The sequence below is a fragment of the Arachis hypogaea genome, chromosome 10 (genome assembly GCF_003086295.3).
Source record: "Arachis hypogaea cultivar Tifrunner chromosome 10, arahy.Tifrunner.gnm2.J5K5, whole genome shotgun sequence".
Taxonomy (NCBI): domain Eukaryota; kingdom Viridiplantae; phylum Streptophyta; class Magnoliopsida; order Fabales; family Fabaceae; genus Arachis; species Arachis hypogaea.
This window is the reverse complement of record NC_092045.1, coordinates 24088041-24097285: the sequence shown is the minus strand read 5'-3', so window position 1 is coordinate 24097285 and position 9245 is coordinate 24088041. Positions and strand designations below refer to the sequence as shown.

General features: G+C 35.7%; 1 non-coding gene across 1 annotated transcript; it reads left to right on the top strand.

The window, feature by feature from the left end:
• The first annotated feature begins 405 nt into the window (after window positions 1-405).
• LOC112718921 (small nucleolar RNA R71) lies at window positions 406-513 on the top strand. The gene has a single exon (XR_003161247.1). It is a non-coding gene; the product is annotated as a small nucleolar RNA R71 (small nucleolar RNA).
• Window positions 514-9245: the final 8732 nt, after the last annotated feature.

Below are 9245 nucleotides of genomic sequence, written 5' to 3'. Positions count from 1 at the left end.
GTTTCCATAGGGTTCTCCCATGTAATTCACCTCTTCTATTGAAGGGTTCTCAGGATCATAAGCTTCTTCCTCAGATGAAGCCTCCTTAGTACTGCTTGGTGCATTTTGCATCCCAGACAGACTTTGAGAAATCATATTGACTTGTTGAGTCAATATTTTATTCTGAGCCAATATGGCATTCAGAGTGTCAATCTCAAGAACTCCTTTCATCTGACTAGTCCCATTGTTCACAGGATTTCTTTCAGAAGTGTACATGAATTGGTTATTTGCAACCATTTCAATCAGTTCTTGAGCTTCAGTAGGCGTCTTCTTCAGATGAAGAGATCCTCCAGAAGAGCTATCCAAGGACATCTTAGACAGTTCAGAGAGACCATCATAGAAAATACCTATGATGCTCCATTCAGAAAGCATATCAGTGGGACACTTTCTGATCAATTGTTTGTATCTTTCCCAAGCTTCATAGAGGGATTCTCCTTCCTTCTGTCTGAAGGTTTGGACTTCCACTCTAAGCTTACTCAATTTTTGAGGTGGAAAGAACTTTGCCAAGAAGGCATTGACTAGCTTTTCCCAAGAGTCCAGGCTTTCTTTAGGTTGAGAGTCCAACCATGTTCTAGCTCTGTCTCTTACAGCAAAAGGGAATAGCATCAGTCTGTAGACCTCAGGGTCAACCCCATTAGTCTTGACTGTGTCACAGATTTGCAAGAACTCAGCTAAAAACTGATGAGGATCTTCCAGTGGAAGTCCATGGAACTTGCAATTCTGTTGCATTAGAGAAACCAATTGAGGCTTAAGCTCAAAGTTGTTTGCTCCAATGGCAGGGATAGAGATGCTTCTCCCATAGAAGTCGGGAGTAGGTGCAGTAAAGTCACCCAGCACCTTCCTTGCATTGTTGGTATTGTTGTTGTTTTCGGCTGCCATGTGTTCTTCTTCCTTGAAGAATTCGGTCAGGTGCTCTAAAGAGAGTTGTGCTTTGGCTTCTCTTAGCTTTCTCTTCAAGGTCCTTTCAGGTTCAGGATCAGCCTCAACAAGAATGCCTTTGTCCTTGCTCCTGCTCATAAGATAGAGAGGAGAACAAGAAAATATGGAATCCTCTATGTCACAGTATAGAGATTCCTTTAGGTGTCAGAGGAAAAGAAGAGTAGAAGACAGAAGTGGAAAATTCGAACTTAACAAAGAAGATAGAGTTCGAATTTTGCCTTAAGGGATAGTGTTAGTCCATAAATTGAAGGATGTGAGAAGGAGGGAAGTGATTTTCGAAAATTAAGTGGGAAATTTGAAAACATTTTTGAAAAACATCACTTAATTTTCGAAAATGAAAATGGAAAAGAAATCAAGTGATTTTTGAAAAAGATTTTGAAATTAGAAATCAAAAAGATTTGATTGAAAGCTTATTTTGAAAAAGATGTGGTTAAGAAGATATGATTTGAAAACAATTTTAAAAGATATGATTTGAAAACAATTTGAAAAGATATGATTTTAAAAATTAATGACTTGCCTAACAAGAAAAGATATGAATCAAACATAAAACCTTCCTCAACAGAAAAGGCAAAAAATGTTCAATCAAATCATTAATTGTTAATAAGTATTTTTGAAAAAGGAAAGAAATTGATTTTGAAAAAGATTTGATTGAAAATTGACTTGAAAAAGATTTGATTTTGAAAAGATTTTGAAAACTTAGAAAAAATCTGATTTGAAAACAAAATCTTCCTCCCCTAGCCATCCTGGCGTTAAACGCCCAGAATGGTATACATTCTGGCGTTTAACGCCCAAAATGCTACCCTTTTGGGCGTTAAACGCCCAACCAGGTACCCTGGCTGGCGTTTAAACGCCAGTCTGTCCTTCTTCACTGGGCGTTTTGAACGCCCAGCTTTTTCTGTGCAATTCCTCTGCTGTATGTTCTGAATCTTCAATTCTCTGTATTATTGACTTGAAAAGACACAAATTAAAAATATTTTTGGATTTTTAATAATAAGGACAAACCAAAATGCAACAAGAATCAAATGACAATGCATGCAAGACACCAAACTTAGCAGTTTGTATACTACTGACACTAACAAAACGAAAATGCATATGAGACACACAAAACACTCAAGTCAATAGAATTCAAAGATCAGAATAAGGAAATCATCAAGAACAACTTGAAGATCAATGAGGACACATGCATGAATGCAATAAGAACAGAAACATGCAATTGACACTAAACTTAGGATGAGACTCTAGACTCAAAAAAGAAATATTTTTGGATTTTATGATTTTATAAATTTTTTTGGATTTTTCGAAAACTATGTAGAAAAAGAAAATAAAGGTATCAAAATTCTTAATGAGAATTCCAGGAATCATGCAATGTTAGTCTAAAGCTTTAGTCTAAAGAAATTAGACATGGCCGGCCAAGCTTCAGCAGGACATTGCATTCAAGAGCTAAATTGATGAAGATCAATCAGCTTTGGTGATGATAAGAACATCACCTTGAAACACTAGAATTCATTCTTAAGAGCTCTGAAAAAAAAATACCTAATCTAAGCAACAAGATGAACCGTCAGTTGTCCAGCCTAAACAATCCCGGGCAATAACACCAAAAACATGATGTTGTTGCCGGATCTTGGCACTGATGTTACCAAAAGCTTGCTCAAAACTTGAACAATCCCCGGCAACGGCGCCAAAAACTTGGTGCGCGAAATTGTGAACTATACTTTTTCACAACTCTCATAATCCCCGGTCATGAACCCCAAAAACTTGGTAGCTCAATACCATGGCATTACACAACTTCGCACAACTAACCAGCAAGTGCACTGGGTCGTCCAAGTAATAAACCTTACGCGAGTAAGGGTCGATCCCACGGAGATTGTTAGTATTGAAGCAAGCTATGGTCATCTTGTAAATCTTAGTCAGGCAAACTCAAATGTATATGGTGATGAACGAAAATAACATAAAAGATAAAGATAGTGATACTTATGTAATTCATTGGTAGGAACTTCAGATAAGCGTATGAAGATGCCTTCCCTTCCGTCTCTCTGCTTTCCTACTGTCTTCATCCAATCCTTCTTACTCCTTTCCATGGCAAGCTCGTGTAGGGTCTCACTGTTGTCAGCAGCTACCTCCCATCCTCGCAGTGAAAGCTAATGCACACACTCTGTCACAGTGCTGCCAATCACCGGTGTGGTTCCCTCCCCTACTGGAATAGAATCCAGTGATTCTTTTGCGTCTGTCACTAACGCCCAGTAAGTTACAGGTTTGAAGCACGTCACAGTCATTCAGTCATTGAATCCTACTCAGAATACCACAGACAAGGTTTAGACCTTCCGGATTCTCTTGAATGCCGCCATCAGGTCCTGCCTATACCACGAAGATTCCGGTTAAAGAATCCAAGAGATATTCACTAGAGCCTCTTATGCTTGTAGAACAAGAGTGGTTGTCAGTCACTTTGTTCATGGGTGAGAATGATGATGAGTGTCACGGATCATCACATTCATCAAGTTGAAGAACAAGTGATATCTTAGAACAAGAACAAGCGGAATTGAATGGAAGAACAATAGTAATTGCATTAATACTCGAGGTACAGCAGAGCTCCACACCTTAATCTATGGTGTGTAGAAACTCCACCGTTGAAAATACATAAGCATAAGGTCTAGGCATGGCCGAATGGCCAGCCCCCCAATGATCTAAGATCTAAAGTGATCAAAAGATATAAAGATCCAAAGACCTAAAGATCCAAAGATTTCTAATACAATAGTCAAAGGTCCTACTTATAGAAAACTAGTAACCTAAGGTGTACAGAAATGAGTAAATGACATAAAAATCCACTTCCGGGCCCACTTGGTGTGTGCTTGGGCTGAGCAATGAAGCAAATTTCGTGCAGAGACTCTTCTTGGAGTTAAACGCCAGCTTTAGTGCCAGTTTGGGCGTTTAACTCCCATTTGGGTGCCAGTTCCAGCGTTTAACGCTGGGATTTCCTGAGGTGACTTTGAACGCCGGTTTGGGCCATCAAATCTTGGGCAAAGTATGGACTATCATATATTGCTGGAAAGCCCAGGATGTCTACTTTCCAAAGCCATTGAGAGCGCGCCAATTGGGCTTCTGTAGCTCCAGAAAATCCACTTCGAGTGCAGGGAGGTCAGAATCCAACAGCATCTGCAGTCCTTTTTGGTCTCAGAATCAGATTTTTGCTCAGGTCCCTCAATTTCAGCCAGAAAATACCTGAAATCACAGAAAAACACACAAACTCATAGTAAAGTCCAGAAAAGTGAATTTTAACTAAAAACTAATAAAAATATACCAAAAACTAACTATATCATATCAAAAACATACTAAAAACAATGCCAAAAAGTATACAAATTATCCGCTCATCAAATAGCTTGACACTCTTCTTTTATCTGCTTAGATAATTGCTGCCTAGTTTGACTTAGCTGTGCTTCCACATTCCTGTTGAAAGTCCGAGTTTCTCGCAAAGCCTCTTCCAATTCCAGCAATTGCTGTGCAAGGGTGTGTAGCTGCTGAGTCAATGGGCCATTTTGTTCTGGAGAGTTAGACTCAGTAGATATTACCTTAACCTCTCCTTTCATGGAAGTCTCTCCTTTCAAAAACTTGTCTACTAGCTGCTTCTATGTTTTCAAGCTAGATTTGGGTTGGTTATCTAAGCAGCTCTTCGCTTGGTCTCTTACTGCAAAGGGAAATAATAGCAGTCTGTAAACATCTTGATCCACTCCATCAGTGTGTACTATGTTAGCAATTTGTAAGAAATTTACCAGGAACTCAGTAGGCTCTTCCTGTGAAAGTCTAGAGTACTGGCAGTTTTACTGCACTAGAGTAATGAACTGACGGTTTAGCTCAAAATTACTTGCTCCAATGGAGGGTATATTGATACTTCTCTCATAGAAATCAAGAGTAGGGGCCGTATAAGACCCCAAAATTCTTCTGAACTGTTCATTCTCATTTGGGTTCATGGTGAAGAAAGGTAGGAGAATTTGGATATTAAGAAGTAAAAAGGGAAACTAGAATTAAAATATTTTTGCTTTTATTTTTTATTTATTAATTAAATTCAAAAAACAAGAAAATTAAAAGCTAATTAAGTAAAAAGATTTGAAAATTTAAAAGGTGCTTTTCAAAAAAGAAGAAAGAGAAAAAGGTAAGAAGTTTTCAAAAATAGAAGAGAGAGGAATTAGTTAGGAAGTTTTGAAAAAGAGGGAAGAGAAAACAAGTAACTAATTAAGAAAGATTTGAAATTAAGATAAGATAGGAGATTTGAAAAAGATTTAATTTAAAAAATTTTGAAAATTAAAATTGGAAAGGAAAAGTCAACAATATAAGATAAGAATTGAAAAGACTTGAAAAAGATTTGATTTTGAATTTTAAAATTGAAATAAGATAAGATAAAGATTTGAAAACAAGTTGAAAAGATAAGGTACGGTGAAGATTTAAAAAGTTTTTGAATTTTGAAAAGATTTGATTTTGAATTTGAAATGAAGATAAGATAAGATAATGATTTGAAATTTTAAAAGAAAAGATTAACCAAAGATAAGATAAAGATTTGAAAAAGATTTGAAAAGATAAGATTTGAAATCAAAATTTAAACTTTTCTAACAAGAAAATACTAAACTTGAAAATTTTTAAATCAAGATAAAAGAAGAAAGCAAGATTTTCGAAAATGTTGAATAAAGATAAAAAGAAGAAATTTTTTATTTTTTTCGAATTAATGAGGAAAGAGAAAAACAACTAAAAGACACCAAACTTAAAAATTTTAGATCAAAGACACTAGCTTTTTCGAAATTTAAAAAGAAAAACACCAAAAGACACCAAACTTAAAAATTTTAAGATCAAAACAAGAAAAGAAACAAGAACAACTTGAATACCAAGAAGAACACTCAAGAACAAATTCAAAAATTTAAATAAAATAAAGAACACACAGAGGACATCAAACTTGAGAACTGACACTAGACTCAAACAAAAGACGAAGAAAAGATGGATTTTTGAAAAAGTTTTTGAAAAAGAAAATAAAAGACACAACAAAATAGTAAAAAATACCTAATCTAAGGAACAAAAAAATCCGGTAGTTTGTCAAACTCGAACAATCCCCGGCAACGGCGCTAAAAATTTGGTGCACGAAATTGACTCCGCAATATTCACACAGAGGTTGTTGGTTTGAACAAGCAATGGCTATCTTGTAGATCTTAGTCAGGCGGTTAGAAAAGATAGTTGTTGTGAAAAAATGAATAAAAACAGAATAAAGATAGAATTACTTAATTGGTGTGAAATCAGTGATGAGAGAACAGTTGAGGCTTCGGAGATGCTTCCTCCTTCTGGATCAACTTTTCTCATTGTCTACTTCAACTTCTGATGATTCATTCCATGGCAGGCTGTAAGTGATTAGCACTAGGTCAGTGGTCATTAATCTCCTCTGCTTTAGATCAAACGCCAGGTCAATGGTCATCCAATCTGAATGGGGGTGAAGCTCCTGCAGTCCATTCCATTGGTGATCCTATTCAAAATGCCACAGACAAGGTCGGATCTTCTGGATCAGAGAACGCTACTTCTTGATTCTAGCCTATACCACAAAGGCTCTAATCACCTCGTACCTTGGCTGAATTGATGTCTTGAGAAGTCCCCAACAAAGTCATAGATTAGCCATCTAAGAGATGTATAATCAAGCTTGTGGTTCAATACTATCTCGTCAATGACTCGCACGAACCCATATTGAATAAGGATGACGGTCAAGTTACACTCCCTATTTATTTAGAGCAATGATGAAGAATGAAGATACATCTTAGAATAGAATCAAGCATAGATTGAAATAGAACAATGATATTATTAATCTATAAGAATCAGTAGAGCCCCTAACCTTAACCTAGGAGGTTAGTGACTGATAGCTTACAAAAAGTAGTAATGTATTCGAAAATATGGCATAAGGTGAGGTAGATTATCTTAAACAAGGGTGATCTCCTCCTATATATACTAGTCTAACAACTCAGATTACAAAAATAAGATAAACTAGTCTTGTAGTGTGAAAATCAACTTTCCGGGCCCACTTGGTGAGTGTTTGGGCTGAGCTTGAGTGAAGTCACAAGTTGGTGCTCCTTCTTGGGCATTGAACGCCAGCTTTGGACTCCTTTTTGGGAATTGGACGCCAGCTGCTCCCTTTTGGGTCTCCAATGCGAGGAAAAGGGTAAAGTGCTGGCATTGAACGCCAGTTTTGGACCTTCATTTCTAGAGAAAAGTATGAACTATTATATATTTCGGAAAAGCCCTGAATGTTAGCTTTCCGTATCCATTAAGAGCGCACCATTTGGACTTTTGTAGCTCTAGAAATGCTCCTTCGAGTGCATGGAGGTTAGAATCTGACAGCATCTGCAGTCCTTTAATTTCTCTGTCTCTAAATCAGACTTTTTCCAAAGCTCCTCAATTTCAGCCAAAATTTACCTGAAATTATCATAAAACACAAAAATCAAAGTAGAATCCAAAAATATAAAATTTGCACTAAAACCTATAAAAACATAATAAAACTTAAACAAAACATAACAAAAACTATATGAAAATAATGCAAAAAAGCATTTAAAATATCCGCTCATCATATATACACAAACTGAACAATAAAATGTAAATGTCAATATTGTCCTTAGTATTGTGAAACCACCACCACCATTATCACAACTTCTTCTCTACCACTACCAACACCACTTTCCTACCACCATTTATAACTCTTAAACTAATTAATAAATTCAATTAGACAAAATATCATCATCAGATCTAACAAATATTAATTAAAATTTAAATAAATAAAAAATTAAATAAACAATTAAAAAAAGCAGAGAACCCAAATGCAACAGACATAGTGAAAATAAATATGGAGGTAGAAAAAGGTGATTGCATGGAAGAGAGGCAGATTTAGAGAAAGAGAGGGAGAAAAATAGATTTGGAAGCTAGTAACACCAAAAATGATGATAATCGCGACTTGAAGTACAGACAACGACAGATCTGGAAACAAGGGTAGATGCAATGTTAAATAGCGATGACAACGACAATGGCTACGACAGAAGATCTTGATTTGGAAGAAGGAGAGATGAAGGAAATCAAGCTCTAAAAATGAGAAACTGGGAGAGAATGAAATAGGAGAAGGACAGGGGAGAAGGGGAGGAAGGAAGAGTGGGAGAAGAGGAAGAAGAAGAGAGGATGTGTAACGACCCAATTTTTAGTATGTCTAGATCATACCGGAAACTGAGCGTTACCAACTTGTCCTCCTAATTATTATCTATTATTTATTATATGAGCATGAATCGTTGTTAAGAGCATAGTTATTTTGCGAGGTACTTTTTTTTAAACGTTTGGGTTAATAAAGTGAATCATTCATAATCAATTCACAAAGAATAGAAGATAAAATAGTTATAAATAATCACATTTATATACACATAAACATTTCAAGCAGTTAACAACATTCAGTTATCCAGCCTTTATTGGAACATAGATCTTGGTTAGAACACCCCTACAAATAACTAGGTAATATATATATATATATATATATATATATATATATATATATATAACATCCAAGGCCCTGACCTGTTCAAGAAGTCCCTAAGCTGGTGCCTAGGCTAGCCTAGACTCTATACTCACCTAGTCCCTCTAAACTACTAAAGCGAGGGAAAGTACGTTCTAAGTCTTCAAAACTCAAGTCAGGTGGAACGTCATCAAAAGGTGGAACATCATCTACTGCTTCTCTGCACGATCAGACATTGTCATATGACGTCTCTCTGGTACCTTATCAAGTAGCCACATAACAAGAGTCTCGTACATAGGATTTAGGTTAAAGTTCACGTACAAATTTTGATATGTACAAGAGTCTCTATTTAACGTATGTATTTAAAGCTTATGTAAATTTCGGTATGAATAGTTAGCCTATCCCAAGTATAGGTTCATTAAGTCTATACTGAAACACTTTAACTTTTCATATAATACCTAACCTTAAGAGTAACTCAAGAACTAACTGTATTGCCCTAGTTCGTTCACTAATCTCTGTTTGATTCTGTCATTAAAACTTTACAGACCTTTTCTTTGATTCTTATCTCTTCTTTAACTTTTTATCTTTCTTTTATCTTTGTCTCACTAATATGTTATTACCACTCTCTAAGTGTTTTATGAAGGTAATTATGAGATTATGACCTTAAAGTTATCTTTTTAAACCTTTTACGAAAAACTGTGTTTTTCGCATTTTTTATTATTTTTATTAAAATATTATTTTCAATTAAATATCATTATTT